Below are 16,901 nucleotides of genomic sequence, written 5' to 3'. Positions count from 1 at the left end.
CCTGCCGTCCCAGGAGAGTTGCAGGGCACGCACAATAGGGTGCTAATTGGTTTATGTAAAACGGGTCCGGGTATTATCTGCTTGTCTCTCTCTGTGAGGGCAGGGGCTAGCACCCCCCTTTGTTCCCTTGGGGTGTTGGTGTGTATTGGTCTGTCCGTTCCTGTCTGGTGGATGCCTGTCCGTTGTGTCAGAATGGCTCTGTATCGATGGGTATGGGTGTGTTTCAGTCAGTCTCTTGATGTGATTAGGAGATGGGTTTCCATATTTAATTAATTCTGGAGTTTTGGCCCATGAGTCATGGGTAATGTTGGTCTAGTGTGAATTCTATCTGTCCTCTGTCTCCTATCTCCCAGTCACGTGGGCGGACCGGCAGCTGCTGAGTTTTTGTGGGTTTTAAAGCTGCGACTGCTGTTTAAAACACAAAAATGAATTCTTATCGTTTCCTGATGTAGGCATAGTCCCGTGGCAAATGCGGGGCGGCTCTGATGCCCGCTTGCAGTCCCCCCTTTCGGCAAGGGGTTGGACACGCCCACACCCCCAATGCCGATATTTTAAAAGTCGGCTCCTCGTCCGGTACATTGCGCCGGCCGTCATGCTGCAGTCATGGGGCCTTTGGATAGTCCCGGGAGAAGGTCACATTAACTCGAGCCCTGTGAGCTCACAATGCCTGATCGCCCGCCAGGAGTCGATGGCGTGGAGCATGGTCTTCCTGGCCTTCCGTTTATTGTGCTGGCGGCATGAATGACACGCCACCAGGAGCCAGGCCAGAGCCAGCAGTAATTGTATGCCTACAATGGTGTGCGAGATGATTCGGATCAAGGGATGGATGTTCACGTTCTGGCCCCAATCCCACACCCTCTGTGCCCACCCCTGGGACTGCAGAGCTGTGTCTGTGTCCTCCTCTAGGTCCTTTACATGCGACTGCAACTGGTGATACAATTTCACTGAGTGTCCTACCCGTGTCCTAAGCTCCCGTAAGACCTCAGCCAAATGTGGGATGGGGGCTTGTTCAGGCTCCTGATATTTCCTGAGGGTGTCCCTGAATTTATCAGTAGTTTGTATGGACTCGGGGTTCCGTCGTCGGACCTCTGAGATGTGAGCTTGCCCAACTGTGACAGGGCGCCTGGGGATGAAGCAGAACTCGTGCTGGGGAATCGGGCACTGCAGTCCATTATACCAAAATGAGGTTTCAAGAGTGGAGACACAGTATCGTCCCCCCCACCATATCCCGCCCTAGTGAAGTGGGGGCCCGTGGGTTCAATTTCAAGGGTGCAGCCCTGTGTCCGGTTGAACCCGCAGTCCGCTGTTTCACTCCTTCGTAAGAGGTGAGGGCAGATGGTAATCGCCCCTCGCTGCTTGCAGCCTGTAAGCGGCACCCCGTACACAGCGCCGTTTCGAGATATGGCTGTGTGGTGAGCTAATCGATATTTGAGGGAAGCGTTTTCCCGTATGACTCCAATGTTATCAATGTGAAACAGGGGAAATGGCCCAGACCCTGGGGTGACCACGGGGATCAGGAGGACAATCCCGACTCCTGTCGCCTCACTGACCTCACAGTTGGGAATCACTGGGTATACTCAGGTCATACCCTTCAAAGTCCGGTTGTCGAGCGGCCCGGAGCGCCTCGCGAGCGAGGCCAGTTTGGCACTGTCGATCCAGTTGGGCACCTCCCCCCTTTGGACCTGGTCAAAATTATGCCGGATCTGGGCTACCATCCACAGGCCATACGCATGGCACAGCTGCCCCTCGTGGATATGGGCCGTGTTTTCTCTTTCCCGGTCTATAAGGCGGTTAATGGTGTGGGCGTGTGTTTCCAGGACTGCAATGCCGTCGAGCTGGATGTACGCTCCCTCTTCCCCCAGGCGTGCCTGGTCTGCCTGATCTGTGAGAGACCTCTGTAGCAGGTCCCTCATTACCCCTTTTAGTTGCTCGCCCTTTTCGTTAAGGCCCTGGATGTCTAGGGAGTTTACTACGGATGTCCCCGTGTTGAGTCCTGTGAGGGCACCGTTGACTATATCCAGTCTGTGTCGTTGTGTGTGCGTGTTATGTATGTCGGTCCGGTAGTGGGTTGCCCCCATGGCGTCTATGGCCCTCTCTATAACCACCTTCTCCATCATGGCGTATAGGTTGCGTACCTGTGCTGTGCAATAGTCCGGTACCCGGATGCCCGATATATTGACCAGCACAGGCACGACCTCGTGTCGGACGTTGTCATAAAGGGCCTCTCCCTCATCCCACAATACCTGTCCCCCCGCGGGCCCCGGTCCCAGGGAGGGGCACGGCAATATCTCGGGAGTCGTGGTCGGGGGCGGTGTGGTCGGGGCGGGTGGAAAGCACAAATACAAAGAGACTACCGCGGCATTAGTCGGCTCGTAATATCCGCAAACAGACAGATCCCGTACAGTAAAGGCATCAAAGGCCTGGGCAGAGGAGAGGTCCTCTGGCATGGCACACATTGTCCCAAACATGCAACCCCCCCCAAGTCCATCGCCTCTGCACGCCGGAGGCAGGTCGGCCACGGGTCGCGCTCCGACGTGCAGAAGAAACAGAGTGTCTGTACGCCCGGGAGGACCTCCAGCCAGGCGTTGTAGAACGCGTCGATCTCGTCAGGCTTGTCCCTTGCAGGAATACAGATGGCGTCGGACGTGTTGAAGGCAACACCGTGGCGGTAGAAGTTGTCATGTATTTCGGGGAAGGAAGGCGCCAGTCGTAGGGCGAAGAGGAGAGCAGGGAGGAGAGCGGTGCACCGGTGAAGCATGATCTGTGGGAAGAGAGGGTGAGAGGCACCCTTACCAAGGGTGTAGGGTTAGTGTGTGTAGGAGCAGGTCTCCCTGGAACCGGTCCACCCGTTGCACTGTAAGGAGAAAGAGTTAGAGTCAAGTCAAGGGGGAGTGTCTGTCTGGTCGAGGCTTAAGGGTAGGGCTTAAGCTGGGACCAGTGTTTCCACCTGCCCTTTCCCTTCAGGTCGACACAGGCGCACGTGTCGCTGGTGAGGATGGTTTCATGCGGTCTCAGCCACCGGGGGGCGAAGCCGGGCCTGTCGGGGGCGGCCCTGACCAGGACTTTGTCCCCAACGCCGCGAAGGGGTTGGGCGGGCAGATGCGGCTGCAGTTTTGCCTGGTCCCTAATGTCCTGCTGGTCGCGCGCAGTTTGTCTAAGGGCCCGCAGCTGCGTGTCCAGCTGCCTGATATAGCGCGTCATCCTGTCCCTCAGGGAGGCCATGTCTTCCCCCCCGACCATGACGTTCTCTGGTAGTCGCATGGCCCTCCCCGTCATGAGCTCGAAGGGAGTGAGGCCAGTGGAGCGTCCTGGGGTGGCCCTTAAGCGCATCAGTATGCAGGGCAGAACGTCCACCCAGCCCTGCCCTGTTTTGGTGATCGCCCTCGCGATCGCCGCTTTGAGGGTCCGGTTCATGCACTCGACCATCCCGGAGCTCTGGGGATGGAACGGGACGTGGAAGCGCTGTCTGATGCCTAGGAGGCGGCAGGTCAGTTTCATTGCGCGTCCGGTGAAGTGCGTGCCCTGATCTGAGTCAATCTGGAGGGGGACCCCCCAGTGAGGGAAGATGTCGAAGGCCAGCACTCTGGCCACGGTGGCGGATGTACTGTCCTGTGAAGGGAAGGCTTCTACCCAGCGCGTGAAATGGTCAACGATCACCAGGCAATACTTCTTGCCACGGCTGGAGGGTAGGGGGCCTGTGAAATCAACTTGGAGGTTCTCCCAGGGCCCCTTGGGCCGTGGCTGGTGCGCCAGGGGAATGCGCAGGGGCCGCCCCGGGTTGTGCTGGGCGCAGATAACGCATCGGCGGCAGTGTTTGGCCACGTCGCGGCCGAGGCCGGGCCACCACCAGTCAGCCTGGAGCCTAGCAAGCGTTCCGTCACGACCCGCGTGGTCCGGCTCGTGGTGTAATTGCATCAAGGTCGTTCTGATAGCCGCGGGTGCCACGACCCTGTCGCCGTGCCGCCACACCCCATCGGGGACGCGGGCTGCGCCCTTTGCCAGCCAGTCCTCTAACTCACTGGGCTGCGTGCAATTCTGGATGTCCAGGACGTTCACATCCCTGACCTCAGTAGCGGGTGCTGCATGCGTGGGCGGTAGCGCTGCGTCTGTGGCGGCCTTTGCGGCCAGGTCGGCCCAATGATTCCCAAGCTGTTAAGCAGTGGTGGCCCGCTGGTGTGCTTTGATTTTTATCACCGCAGCAAGCAGGGGGAGGCGTGCGGCTGCCACCAGGTCGCGGACTGTATTTTTGTGTTTGATAAAGCCCCGGCGGCTCCATGCTGCCATGTAATCATGGACTACCCCGAAAGCGTACTGGCTGTCGGTAAAGATGTTCACCCGCTTGCCTGCTCCCAGGCAGAGTGCGGTGGTGAGGGCGACCAGCTCCGCGACCTGGGCGGAGGTGTCGCCCCCATCGTTCCCTCTGCTCGGGTGGTCCCGGTATGGTCGACCACCGCCCATCCCATTTGGTAGGACCCCTCGACAAGCCTACGTGAGCCGTCCACATACAAGGTCAGGTCGGGATCAGGGACCGGGCTGTCGGCCACGCAGTCACCCTCCGCCGAATCGATGGCGGCCTGGCAATGATGGGGTTCCCCCCATGCGATAATCCCTTTGGCAGGGTTTAGTCCTGTGTCCCTAACGATCTGAATGGACTGGTTCTGGGGGAGGAGAACCGCCTCCCAAGTTTCCCTGCGGGCATCCGAGACCGTCCGGAGGTGGCCCGTGTTCAGGAGTTCAACTATCATGTGTCTAGTGTGTAGTATTATCTGTCCGGACATGGTGACCGGCTCACACACCCGGCCCGCCCATGCGGCGCAATCCAGCGCCGCCACGCAGTGGTGCATGCCCTTCACGACCGGGGACTCCTTTGTGGAGTAGTAACCTACTGGTCTCATGTGGTCGCCTGAGGTTTGCGTGATAACAGCGCTGTAAAACCCCCCCTCAAGTCCGTAGAAGATGTGGAAGGGCTTGGATAGGTCAGGGAGGCGCAGGGCCGGGGCGCTGAGGAGATGGGACTTTAACATAGAGTAAGCATCGTCCTGTTCGGGTCCCCATACCACCCTCTCCGCTCCCGGCCTGCCCCCCTTCACCAGGCCCTGAATGGGTTCGGCGATAGTGGTGAAATGTGCAATGAAGGGGCGGCAGTAGTTAAAAAGCCCCAAGACGCGGCGGATTCCCCTGACTGTGTCCGGCCGCGGCATGTCAGCGATGGCCGACTTGCGGTCGGCGGGTAAGGTCTTGCTCCCCTGGCTGATGTCATGTCCCAGGTAGCGGACTTTAGCCAGTCCGACCTGAGCCTTCGTGGGGCTTATTTTGAATCCTGCCCAGGCGAGTGTCCGCAGGACGGCGGCCAGGGTGCCCAGGTGTTGGCACACGTCCGCGGATGCGATCAAACGTTCGTCTACATATTGTAGGAGGGTGCTCGAGAAGAGGGAGAGGTCGCACCCCTCCAGGGTCCGGCTCATGACCCTGTGGAAAATGTTAGGGCTATTGTGGAAGCCCTGTGGCAGGCGGGTCCATGTGTACTGCCTGTCCTGCAGCGTGAAGGCAAACTTGTCCTGTGAGTCACGGTGCAGGGGAATGGACCAAAAGCCATTCGCCACGTCCAGGACCGTAAATATCCGATGTGAGGGTTCGAGGCGGTTGAAGATGGTGGTCGGGCTGGCTACGATAGGGTGTTCTTTGGGGGTGATCCTATTGAGTGCCGTGTAGTCGATGGTGAGCCTGTAGCTGCCATCCGTCATCCGGACTGACCATATAGGGGAGTTGGTGGTGGACACCGCCGGGCGCAGGACGCCGTGTCGGGTATTGTCGGTGCGGGGCGTGTACGGGCCCGGGTATCCGCTCAGGAGGAGAACAGACGAGGCCGCAGTCCTGCTTGCTCTTGGCCCACACCTCCGGGACTAGTTGGCAGACGGCTCCGAAGGCACCGTCCTTGGCCCAGTCCCGGGCGATGGGCACACTGGGTGCAAGTGTAGCGACGGATTTAGTGGGCACCCATCTCCCCTCGTGGGAGCTCTTGTGAAGATCGCGGGATGTCCACAGGAGGCGACGGTGGAACGCATCCACCACCGCCCCCAGCTCGCCCAGGAGGTCGATACCCATGATCGTCCCCTCCGAGTTTGGGCAAACCCAGAAATGTACGGGGAGTAAAATGTTGTCTACCTCTAAGAGGACAGCCTCGCTTCGGCGTGCAATAACCGAGCTCCCCCCAACCCCTTTAATGGAAATGGAGTGGTGGGTTGAGGGAAGATCGAGGTCGGTGAGAGAGACCAACGCCCCCGTATCAATCAAAATCTTGCATCGGCGGCCCCCTAGCGATGCGGAAACCCAGATACGGGGGTCGGCTCCCGGGACGGGGGCCGACGCTAGTCAGTCTTTGCGTCGAGCGAGCATCTGTAAAAGCTCGAGCAGCTGGTCCCGACTGAGCTGATCCCAGTCGGGAGTGGTGGGTTTCGGGCTTGGGCTGCGGGTCCTGTGAGGTCCGGGGTCACTGTCGACCCCTTGTCTGGGGCGTTCCTGGTTGTGGGGCGTGAAGAGTGTGGCTGTGAGGGTAGCCGGCCCCCCTTTTGGCCCCAGGGAGGTCGGGAAGAGAGCGGGCATTGGGCTTTTCGGTGCCCCGGCAGTTCGCAGCGGAAGCAAACGTCTGGTCCGACCATTGAAACTGCCACAACGGCGGGCGCCGCTCGGTTGTCAAGGGACATGGCCCAGTTCTCAAGCTCTGCAAAGGTGACATAGGGCACCAGGCCCGTCCGTAGGACTGCCTGGTGTGCGGGGCTCAGACGTCTTTGTATAATTGAATGAATGCGGGGTTCTGCCTATCAGCGTCGGGAACCCCGCTGTGCGCTTGGAATGCCTCGAACCTGCGGACCCCATATTCCTGGGCGCTCTCCCCAGGCTTCTGAGTGATACCCACAGTGGCGTTCCAGTCGGTGTATGGCCGAGCACCTCGCTGACATCAGCCTTGAAGTCGGCGAGGGCAACCTCCTGTTCGCGACGGTTGTCGCTGAGGTCAGCGCACCAGGACCCGGCCTGGTGCGCAGGCTGGAGCCTGGTCCACAGGTTCTCCGGGTGTTTGGTCCGAACCAGGCCGGCCATGTCCCTATTGTGAAGGTTGTGGCAGATCTGCATCTCCCTAAGCCTCTGCCAAAATTCTGCGTTATTGTGCCGGGGCTTAAGGGCGGGGAGCCTGTCCAGAAGTTTCATGGTTCATGGTGTTGCCCGGGGTCAGGGAGACATAGGTCATCTTAAAGCGGGGGTTATGGGCAAGGGTCATGGGTCGTGGCCCGTCCCCTCTCCCCCGCGCCCCCGCCCCCCCCCCCCCCCCCCCCCCGGGGGTATATTCAACTTTCACCGGGGCTGCACGGGCATAGCCTGAGCATGATTCCCGGGGGTCCTGATTGTCCGTGAGCCCCTCCCAGTCCCAGGTGTGGGATGGCAGGGCGCTGGGTGCATCGGTTAAGGTCGGTAAAACCCTACGGGCAGCAAGCGCCTGGGCTTCTAGATGCTCCGTGGCCTGCTGCTTCTTGTCTTGGACATAGAGCTGAACCTTGCCAGCAAGCCTGACGTGTGCCTGCAGCACCAAGACGCAAGCTTTCTCGTACCTATCTTTCTTCTGGCGGGCCCACCACTCGCGCTGTACATCCAGCGGGTCAGCGGGCTCCCAGCCTGAGCGAAGCATAGCCTTAATAAGTGTCTTATTCTTGTCGGCTATAAAATGGTAAGGGAACCCTCTGGCCCCCAACCTAGGTTTTCGGCCGCGCTCCCACCCATGGTAGGGGCGCAGTGGGTGTAACTTAACAGAAGCTAATTTAAAATAAAGCCAGCAGGCTTGCTAGGGATGTCGCTGGCATTGGCTTATTAATCTCCCAGTCGGGGAGTCCACCCCCTTCAAGTCGAACCCTAGCCCCGCAGGTCAACCTGGGCAGGGGGGGAATAGTTACAGGCGGGGCGCGTGTCGATTCCCGAGCACGCAACCCCGGGTTTCCGTGAGTCTCTCTCTCACCGCCTGACGTTCAGCGGCCGTGTGTACCCCACAAATACTGGGCGTGAACCAGGGGCCCGAGTACAAGGGGGGGGGCGTGAAGTCAGACCTAGTCGCGCCTGATCCTACAGAGGCCAATACCTCGGGACTGCGAGGTCAATGGGCAGAGCGTATAACCATCGGTTGGCCCAAAGACCCCCGCGTCTTGGGCTGGTTTGGAGGACTTCCCTTCTTGTAGTGCGCGTAGACCTCCCAGCCTCTACCGCGTACGCAAGGAAGGCGCTAAAACCGGGCTCAGCGTACAATGGGGTCCCCTAACTCCCACTGCAGAGGTCAACCAGGAAGGCTTGGTCGGTTTTTAAACAGGGGGATCAATCTGTCGTGGTCTCGTACCTAAAGTCGTCGGTCCAAGGATAGTCCGTCAGTCACAGTAGCACATTGACAATAAACGACAATAATAATAATCACGCACACTTTTACTAGTGTTCCGCGACCCCAACCGCCCACCCGCGAAGGATCACTCACACACACACACTTTTAAAGAGTACTCTACCGTTACACGACTGCCGGACTCACTCTGTTCACAGGTTCAGATAACGGCCGGCAGTGAAGACCCTTGCGGGGCACTGGGAGACTTTTACACGAGAAGTAAAAGAGTAAAGATACTCACCCAGTGCCGTCGCAGGGATCCAGCAGCCGTCGTTAACCAGGACGAAGCCCCCAATTGTTAGCGCGGATGAAATGATATCAGTCCGAGCCCAGAGTGCGGTTCAACAATCGGTAACGTTTATTACTGCAGTAACGCTGGCGTAGATCAACCGAGGTCCGAATCTCGGCTGCTCTGCTGTTCCCGTGCGCAGCTTCATATTATATACTTTTAGATGTCAGGATGTGTGGGATTTGAGGATGAATGGGATGATAGTTCCCCATCAACACTGGAGTAGGTGCGAAAGGCTGTTTCCTGCCGTCCCAGGAGAGTTGCAGGGCACGCACAATAGGGTGCTAATTGGTTTATGTAAAACGGGTCCGGGTATTATCTGCTTGTCTCTCTCTGTGAGGGCTGGGGGCTAGCACCCCCCTTTGTTCCCTTGGGATGTTGGTGTGTATTGGTCTGTCCATACCTGTCTGGTGGATGCCTGTCCGTTGTGTCAGAATGGCTCCGTATCGATGGGTATGGGTGTGTTTCAGTCAGTCTCTTGATGTGATTAGGAGATGGGTTTCCATATTTAATTAATTCCGGAGTTTTGGCCCATGAGTCATGGGTAATGTTGGTCTAATGTGAATTCTATCTGTCCTCTGTCTCCTATCTCCCAGTCACGTGGGCAGACCGGCAGCTGCTGAGTTTTTGTGGGTTTTAAAGCTGCGACTGCTGTTTAAAACGCAAAAATGAATTCTTATCGTTTCCTGATGTAGGCATAGTCCCGTGGCAAATGCGGGGCGGCTCTGATGCCCGCTTGCAGCAGAAAGGAATGTTGGACCTCATTTCAAGTACTATGAGCAGTTTTGGTTCCTTATTAAAGGAAATATTTAATTTCATTAAGGCACGTCAGGGAAGGTTCACTAGGATGATCCTTAGTATGGAGGGAGTGATGAGCAAAGATAATCTGGGAGTGGAGAGGGACTCTATTCCTGAAACTTAGAATAATGACCATAAGAAATAACAGTGGAAGTAAAGCCATTCGGCCCAAGAAGTCCACTCTGCCATTTAATCATGGCTGATGAATTTCAACGCCACTTATCAGCACTCTCCCTGTATCCCTTAATTCCTTGCGAGATCAAGAATTTATCAATCTCTGCCTTGAAGACATTAAAGGTCCCGGCCTCCACTACGCTCCATGGCAATGAATTCCACAGGCCCACCACTCTCTGGCTGAAGAAATGTCTCCTCATTCCCATTCTAAATTGACCCCCTCTAATTTTAAGGCTGTACCCAATGGTCCTAGTTTCCCTGTTTAATGGAAACAAATTCCCAGCGTCCACCCTTTCTAAACCATGCATTATCTTGTAAGTTTCTATTAGATCTCTCTTCAACCTTCTAAACTCTAATGAACACAATCCCAGGATCCTCAGCCATGCATCGTATGTTAGGTAAAAACAATGACTGCAGATGCTGGAAACCAGATTCTGGATCAGTGGTGCTGGAAAAGCACAGCAGTTCAGGCAGCATCCGAGGAGCAGGAAAACCGATGTTTCGGGCAAAAGCCGTTCATCAGGAAAAGAGGCAGAGTGCCTGCAGGGTGGGGAGATAAATGAGAGGAGGGTGTGGGTGGGGAGAAAGTAGCATAGAGTACAACAGGTGAATGAGGGTGGCGATGAAGGTGATAGGTCAGAGAGGAGGGTGGAGTGGATAGGTGGGAAGGAAGATAGGACAAGTCATGGGGACAGTGCTGAGCTGGAAGTTTGGAACTGGGGTGAGGTGGGGGAAGGGGAAATGAGGAAACTGGTGAAATCCGCATTGATGCCCTGGGGTTGAAGTGTTCCGAGGCGGAAGATGAGATGTTCTTCCTCCAGGCGTTGGGTGGTGAGGGAGCGGTGGTGAAGGAGGCCCAGGACCTCCATGTCCTCAGCTGAGTGGGAGGGGGAGTTGAAATGTTGGGCCACAGGGCAATGTGGTTGATTGGTGCGGGTGTCCCAGAGATGTTCCCTAAAGCGCTCTGCGAGGAGGCGTCCAGTCTCCCCAATGTAGAGGAGACCACATCGGGAACAGCGGATACAATAAATGATATTGGTGGATGTGCGTAAAACTTTGATGGATGTGGAAGGCTCCTTTAGGGCCTTGGATAGAGGTGAGGGAGGAGGTGTGGGCGCAGGTTTTGCAATTCCTGTGGTGTCTGGGGAAGGTGCCAGGAGGGGAGGGTGGGTTGTAGGGGAGCATGGACCTGACCAGGTAGTCACGGAGGGAACAGTCTTTGCGGAAGGCAGAAAGGGGTGGGGAGGGAAATATATCCCTGGTGGTGGGATCCGTTTGGAGGTGGCGGAAATATCGGCGGATGATTTGGTTTATGCGAAGGTTGGTAGGGTGGAAGGTGAGCACCAGGAGCGTTCTGTCCTTGTTACGGTTGGAGGGGTGGGATCTGAGGGCGGAGGTGCGGGATGTGGACGAGATGCGTTGGAGGGCACCTTTAACCATGTGGGAAGGGAAATTGCAGTCTCTAAAGAAGGAGGCCATCTGGTGTGTTCTGTGGTGGAACTGGTCCTCCTGGGAGCAGATACGGCAGAGGCGGAGGAATTAGGAATACGGGATGGCATTTTTGCAAGAGGTAGGGTGGGAAGAGGTGTAATCCAGGTAGCTGTGGGAGTTGGTGGGTTTGTAAAAAATGTCAGTGTCAAGTCGGTCGTCATTAATGGAGATGGAGAGGTCCAGGAAGGAGAGGGAGGTGTCAGAGATGGTCCAGATGAATTGAAGGTCAGGTTGGGATGTGTTGGTGAAGTTGATGAATTGCTCAACCTCCTCACGGGAGCACGAGGTGGCGCCAATGCAGTCATCAATGTAGCGGAGGAAGAGGTGGGGAGTGGTGCCGATGTCATTACGGAAGATGGACTGTTCTATGTAGCCAACAAAGAGACAGGCATAGCTGGGGCCCATACGGGTTCCCATGGCTAACCCTTTGGTCTGGAGGAAGTGGGAGGATTCGAAGGAGAAATTGTTAAGGGTGAGGACCAGTTCGACCAAACGAATGCGAGTGTCGGTGGAAGGGTACTGTTGGGCTAGGGGTGATAGTACAGTGTCAAGGTCGGTGGAGATGAGTTCAGTGGGACAGGAGCATGCTGAGACAATGGGTCGGCCAGGGTGGTCAAGTTTATGGATCTTGGGAAGGAGATAGAACTGGGCAGTGCGGGGTTCCTGGACTATGAGGTTGGAAGCTGTGGGTGGGAGATCTTCTGAGGTGATGAGGTTCTGTATGCTCTGGGAGATGATGGTTTGGTGATGGGGATGGGGTCATGGTCAAGGGGGCGATAGGAGGAGGTGTCCTCGAGTTGGCTTTTGGCTTCAGCGGTGTAGAGGTCAGTGCGCCAGACTACCACTGCGCCCCCTTTATCTGCTGGCTTGATGGTGAGGTCGGGATTGGAGCAGAGGGATTGGAGGGCTGCGCGTTGTGAGGGTGAGAGGTTGGAGTGGGGGAGGGAGGTAGACAGGTTGAGGCGGTTAATGTCCCAGCAGCAGCTGGAGATGAAGAGGTCGAGGGCAGGTAATAGGCCAGTGCGGGGTGTCCAGGTGGATGCAGTGTGTTGGAGGCGGGGGAAGGGATCCTTGGAAGGTGGGCGGGGGTCCTGATTGTGAAAGTAAGCTCGGAGGCGGAGGCGGCGGAAGACGTGTTCGACGTCACGGCGTGTATTAAATTCATTGACGCGTGGACGGAGGGGGATGAAGGTGAGGCCTTTGCTGAGGACTGATCGTTCGTCCTCAGTGAGGGGGAGGTTAGGGGGAATGGTGAAAACTCGGCAGGGCTGGGAGCTGGGATCTGGTGTAGGTGTGGAGCTGGGAGTGGGGGCGGAGCCTGTAACTGGAGTGGGTGTGGTGTTATGAGCAGGGGTGGTGTTCCCCTCAGGGTTCTAGGGGGCTGGGATGGTGACAGTGGGATCTGTGGGGAGTGTCAGCAGAATGCAGGTGAGTGGTGTTAGTGGGGGTGGAAGTGGTGGCAAACACGGCATGGGGGGGGGGGCGGAAGTTACTAAGCGTGTGACATCAGCGATGATGTGAGGGGTGGAAGTGATGTCATGTGTGGTGCATAAGGAATTGTGAGGGGCGGAAGTGGCTGTGGAAGCGGCCATGATGGAAGCAGAAGTGATATCATTAATCAGCGTGGGGATGGTAGCTGCACCAGCCGTGCATCGTATGTTAGGCCCACCATTCCAGGGATCATCCATGTGAATCTCCACTGTATGTCCTTGTGGGGCCCAAAACTGGACACAGTATTCTAAATGGGGCCTAACCAGAGTTTCATAAAGTCTCAGTATCACGTCACTGCTTTTACATACCAACCCTCTTGAGATAAATAACAACATCACATTTGCTGTCTTAACCACAGACTCAACCTGCAAGTCAACCTTTAGAGAATTCTGGACTAGCACTCCCAGATCCCTTCGTACTTTGGCTTTATGAATTTTCTCACTGTTTGGAAAATAGTCCATGCCTGTGTTCTTTTTTCCAAAGTGCAAGACCTCGCATTTGTTCACATTGAATTTCATCAGCCATTTCTTGGACCACTCTCCTAAACTAGATTAGAGTGGTGCTGGAAAAGCACAGCAAGACAGGCAGCGTCCGAGGAGCAGGAAAATTGACGTTTCGGGCAAAAGCCCTTCATCAAGAATAGCTCCTTGGATGCTGCCTGACCTGCTGTGTTTTTCCAGTACCACTCTAATCTTAGACTCTGGTTTCCAGCATCTGCAGTCCTTATTTTTACCCACTCTCCTAAACTGTCCAAATCTTTCTGCAGATTCCCCACCTCCTCAGCACTACCTGCCTGTCCACCTAACTTCATATCATCGGCGAACTTTGCCAGAATGCCTCAGTCCCTTCATCCAGATCATTAATACATAAAGTGAACAGCTGCGGCCCCAACATTGAACCCTGCGGGACACCACTTTGTCACCAACTGCCATTCTGAAAAATAACCTTTTATCCCAACTCTCTGCCTTCTGTCAGACAGCCAATCCTCAATCCATGCCAGTAGCTCACCTTGAACACCATGGGCCCTCACCTTGCTCAGCAGCCTCCCATGAGGCACCTTATCAAAGGCCTTTTGGAAGTCTAGACAGATGACATCCATGGGTTTCCCTGGTCTAAACCTACTTGTTACCACTTCAAAGAATTATAACAGGTTTGTCAGGCACAACCTCCCCTTACTAAATCCATGCTGACTTGTTCTAATCCAACCCTGCACTAGAAATCTCATCCTTAACAATGGATTCTAGAAATTTACCAACAGCCGAGGTTTAGCTAATTGGCTTATAATTTTCCATCTTTTGTCTTGGTCCTTTCTTGAACAAGGGGTTTACAACAGCGATTTTCCAATCATCTGGGACTTTCCCTGACTCCGGTGATTTTTGAAAGATCACAACCAACGCCTCCACTATTTCTTCAGCCACCTCCCTCAGAACTCTAGGATGTAGCCTGTTGAGGCAGGAGATTTATTAATTCTTAGGCTTTTTAGCTTTTCCAGCACTTCCTCTTTTGTAACGGCTACTGTACTCAACTCTGCCCCTTGACTCTCCTTAAGGTGATTGACAGGGTAAATGCTAAGGGGATATTTCCCCTCATGGAAGAGCCTCGGACCAGAGGGCACAGTCTCAGAATAAAGGGACACCAATCTAAAACTGAATGAGGAGGGATTTTATTCTCTCAGAGGTGTGGGAGTATTTGGAACCCCTTGCTGCAGGTAGCTTAGAGCTGAGCTAGATTCTCGGTTCTTTTAGATTTTTGATCAAGGGTTGTGGGGAAAGGGCACAAAAGTGGATGTGAGCAACATCAGATCAGCCATGATCCAATTGAATAACAGATCCTTGAGGGGCCAAATGGCCTACTCATTGATTCATAGAGGTCTGCAGCATGGAAACAGATCCTTTAGCCCAACTTGCCCATGCAATTTAAACTAGTCCCCATTTACCTGTCTTTATTCCATATCCCTCCATACCTATCCCATCCATGTACATGTCTCAATGTTTCTTAAATTATGAAATTGTACTAGTTTCCTCCACTACCTCTCGCAGCCCATTCCAGCACTCACCACCCTGTGGACCTTTCTGTATCTCTCCCCTTTCATCTTAAACCTATACCATGTAGCTTTAGACCCCCATAGCAAAAGCTGTCAATTATCAACCTTACCTATGCCTCCAATGATTTTATATACCTCTATAAGGTCACTCCTCAGTCTTCCATGCTTTACGGAAAAAGTCCCAGCCTATTCAACCTCTCCTTATAACTCAAATCTTCCAGTCAGGTAGCATCCTGGTAAATCTTTTCTACACTCTTTTTAGTTTAATAATAACCTTATAGTAGGGCAACCAGAACTGCACTCAGTACTCCAAATGCAGTCTCACCAAAATCTTGTACTTCTGCAACAAGATGTCCCAGCTCATATAGTCAGTACTCTGACTGAAAAGCCGAAAGCCTCCTTCACCACCCTGTCCACCTGTGACTCCACTTTCAAGGAGCTATGAACCTGTACCCCTAGATCTCTTTAACCTCCATTTGCCATTCCTCAGCCCAATGGCCTAGCTGATCAAGATCTCATCACATTCCCAGATAACTTCCTCCTGTTCCTATTTTTTATGGTCTTATGGCCATAGTTATTTTAGGATTTTCCTGTGAGCAAGGATGCATTCTATCACTGGTTTGTCCAGGGCTTCAGCACTGTAATTTTACCCCAAATAGACCTGTTGGAAAAAGGCAGAGATTTGAATATATCCAAGAGTGTCAAATTCCCTGTGAAAATGTCTTTGCTGCAGTAACGCCAGTTTTAGTCAAGCTGTAACCAAATGTGGATTGAGCAGCTTCATGGTTATTTTCAAAGAAACTGACAACCTGGCAGCAACAATTAGTGTTATAAAGCAGAGGTTAACCCCCCCATCAAAAAAAAACTAAAACCGAACTACTCCCAGAGGAGCACTTCACCTTATAATCTATAAAAGTTGGGTGAAAAATGGAGTAACCTGCCATTCAGTAATTTTTAGTGATTAAACAAAATAAATCCCTGACACTGAAATCAACAAATAAGAATTAATTTATCCAACTCCAACAGTGAACAAATTAACTGAATAAATCACTACTAACTATTCCTGAATGCAGCAAGATTCTAATGGTATGCTGTTCCAATAAATACAAATCCTACTTAGGCAAGAATAGAATTTAGACTGTCAAATTTACAGCAAGGTTATGTGTCTTCTGGAATGTTCTGTGCCTTCTCCATCGATTATTCTGTCAAGAATGCCTTCTCTGTTGATTCTTCTGTCAGGAATGTTAACTAGTTGTGCCTTTGGGACCATTTTTTTTTTATATAGATATTTTTATTAGAAATTTAACATTTTTACAAGTTTACAAAAATAAACAAAACTCTCAGATATAAACATTGATATACAATTAGCTCAAATATACAATAGCCAAAATTTGACAGAAAAAAACAAAACAACAAAAAAAAACCGAAAAAAAAACAACAAAAAAAAACAAACAGACAAAACTCAACTATCTACTAATCTAACCTACAACTAACCAGGGTGTATATTTAAGTCTCTTACATGCTCGGGATGTGTTAACATCAGATATGATAAAACCCGTATTCGTGCGGGATTCCTCCCCCGAGGGGCCGCGGACCAGCCAGGTTCGTAGTCTTAATTAAATAAAAGCCCTTGTTAGGATAGCCGAAATATCTGTATTTATGTAATTCAAAAAGGGCTGCCATATTTTATAAAATAATTCGGTCTTTCGGTGCACCATATTTGTAAGGAAGTCAAGGGGAATACATTCCATAATTAGTCTGTGCCAATTTGAAAGTCCAGGGGGGCCCTCCGCCACCCAGTTCATCAAAATATTTTTCCTTGCACAGAAAGAAAGAATAGAAAATAGTCTCTTCCCGTACGTGTCCAGGGAGGGAAAGTTCGAAAAGCCCAAGAGGAGAGATACGGGGTCCACTTTTATTTCCGTTCCTAAAATTTCTGTCAGGGTACTTGCTACTTTAGTCCAATATCCACGGATCTTATGACAGGTCCATAAGCAATGTACAAGAGTGCCCACCTCTATTTTGCATTTAGGACACATTGGAGATGCTCCTGCCTTAAATTTTGCAAATCGAACCGGTGCTATATGGGCCCTATGAAGTATCTTCAGCTGGATAGCCTGGGTTCTGTTACAAATAGTAATTCTTTTAGCATTTTCCCAGATATCATTCCACGTTTCTGTGGAGATTTCTAGTCCCAGATC

General features: G+C 53.3%; 1 protein-coding gene and 1 pseudogene across 1 annotated transcript in view; one reads left to right on the top strand and one right to left on the bottom strand.

Annotated features, from left to right (window-relative positions):
* The window catches only part of LOC148152298 (disintegrin and metalloproteinase domain-containing protein 12-like), a 657,223-nt gene that overhangs the window by 271,683 nt on the left and 368,639 nt on the right, over positions 1 to 16,901 (top strand). The window lies entirely within an intron of this gene.
* On the bottom strand, positions 634 to 2,758 carry LOC148152299 (uncharacterized; annotated as a pseudogene).

The sequence above is a fragment of the Chiloscyllium plagiosum genome, unplaced genomic scaffold, assembly GCF_037043375.1.
Source record: "Chiloscyllium plagiosum isolate Xiang-an unplaced genomic scaffold, Cpla_swu_hap1 HiC_scaffold_1, whole genome shotgun sequence".
Classification (NCBI taxonomy): Eukaryota; Metazoa; Chordata; class Chondrichthyes; order Orectolobiformes; family Hemiscylliidae; genus Chiloscyllium; species Chiloscyllium plagiosum.
This window is presented reverse-complemented; position numbering and strand designations above follow the sequence as displayed.